The sequence below is a fragment of the Sapajus apella genome, unplaced genomic scaffold (genome assembly GCF_009761245.1).
Source record: "Sapajus apella isolate SASKATOON/1434 unplaced genomic scaffold, GSC_monkey_1.0 scaffold23, whole genome shotgun sequence".
NCBI lineage: Eukaryota > Metazoa > Chordata > Mammalia > Primates > Cebidae > Sapajus > Sapajus apella.
In genome coordinates, this window is record NW_022436963.1 from 14,484,595 (window position 1) to 14,486,681 (window position 2,087).

Sequence of the window (2,087 nt, forward strand, 5' to 3'; positions counted from 1 at the left end):
GTATAGAATCATGTCTGCCAAATATGTGTCTCTGTGGGACAGACAGCAATGACAGGGCAAGCTGAAATCTACTTCCATAAATGTATTAATAAGGATCACTAGCAGGGTAACACTCTAAAGAATGGAGACAGCAAAACATGATTTTCCTGGCTTAAATATGTGGTACTGATTGGGAGATATCTTTCTACCTGCTTTATATTTACAGATACTTGATGAAAGGGAAGGAGATAGGATAAAAAAGAAAATCCAAAGGAGATGTTTTTCAGTCATTTAAAAAAATCTGATTGTTTAAAATATTTTCTTGTTTAAAAGAAAAAAATTATGGGCTATTACTTTTACTATTTACAAATTTACCCTCCCCCTCTTTTTTCTACTGAATTGGTTACTTTCACTCACACACACACACAAAAGGTATATACCGGTTGAGATTCTTAAATTATTTTGAATGCCTTTTTGATAATCTTTATATTAACTATTAATGTCTCAATTAAAATGCCGCCAGGAGTTCACTAAGTTTATAAAACCAGAATATATATTCAAAATGAAGTGGACCTGGGATTGAACACCTCGGATCTCCTTCAGCTATGTGATAGGATCAGCTGTGTGGATTTGGCCCATTCTCTTTGGCTCTCTGGACCTTAGTTTATTTATGAACAAAATGAGCATTTTAAACCAAATGACTCCTAGATTCCTTTCTAGGTATAACAAACATTCTCTGTACTGGTGATAATGACCAACATTTTGAAGTTTGGGGATATATGTTTCACATCACATTTGAACATGCCATGTTTTTTAAAGTAGTGTTTTAAAAATGGTTCGTAAATATTTTCTCCACACCCTGCTTGCAGAATTGCTTTAGGGCAGATCTCTCAAATGACGCCCAGATGGGAAAAGAGAAGGGGAAGGGAGATTTGAGCTTGAAAATAACTATCACTTCACAGATTGTCAGCAGTTATCTCTCCGTGGGCCATGAACACAGGCAAGAGAAAAATTGTAGAGCAAAATTTAAACCAAATATTGGGTAGAATTTCCTGGCTCCAGAAGTGGGGTGAGGATACAAAAAGATTATTTTTAAAAACCTCTCTGCCCTGCATTTTCAAAAGTGAATTCCTTAGAATGTTAACAGGTAATCCCACCTATATTTAGTTTGGGTTTGGCCCAAGGATAATTTATAATCAAGCACATTTGAGAATTGGAGCTATACTCTTTCTTTATTGCATGACTTCCTGGAGATTTTAATATGTTAATGCACATTTTGACTCCCCAAAAAGAAGAAAGATCCCAAGGAACTTAGAATTTCCAAAACTTACTCAGTCATGGAATGTTTTCCAAAACAGGCTTCTCAGAACATGGGTTTCTTGGAACATAGTTTGGGAAAGTTGGTTTCAGCTGTCCAGTATTAATGAATATAGAAAGTTTGATTTCTTTAATCTATGATAGTTGGAAAGAAAAATATGATCTAAGTGCGTAGCTATTTTGTTTCTTTGTTGTTTTTTTTTTTTACTTTTTAAATATACCCATTTGCAACATCTAAGTCTTGGGTGAGTTTTTGAAAACAAGCATGTATACCAGTGTCAGGAATGAGGATAAGAGAGGACAGTGGGGCAGCAGAAATATTAGGATTCTAATCTATTGATAATAAAGCTCCAGGCTCATCCCATCATAGAGTTCATGGTGCCCCCAGAGACATGTGGTCCTTAAAAATTGTGTACCACTTATTTAGGACAATCTTTTTCCAATGGGTGACAGCTTGGGCTACAATCAGCTTCAAAGGTCTCTTAAGGTCTCCAATGGTGTAATCTGTGTTGCATTTAACAGGAACCTTTTTCCCCAGATGGTCATTGCAAACAACCTCTATCATCCTGGCTAAAGCTCACATGGCCTTGATTCTGCTGATGCTACAAGCTCCTCACCTAAGCGCTGAACCTAGGTAGCAGTTGACACTGGGAACCACAAGCTGGGTGACTACTTTGAGACATCAATGATTTGAAACATTGGTGGCCTATCATTCTTGCCTCCTTCCAATTAATTCGCTAAAGAAGTCCAGGTGACCTTCTCTAAAGGTAAATCTGGTCCTCTTACATGCT

At 36.8% G+C, this 2,087-nt stretch overlaps 1 pseudogene; it reads right to left on the reverse strand.

Moving 5' to 3' along the window:
- Positions 1-1,629: 1,629 nt before the first annotated feature.
- On the reverse strand, positions 1,630-1,861 carry LOC116559226 (annotated as a pseudogene).
- Between the last annotated feature and the right edge of the window lie 226 nt (positions 1,862-2,087).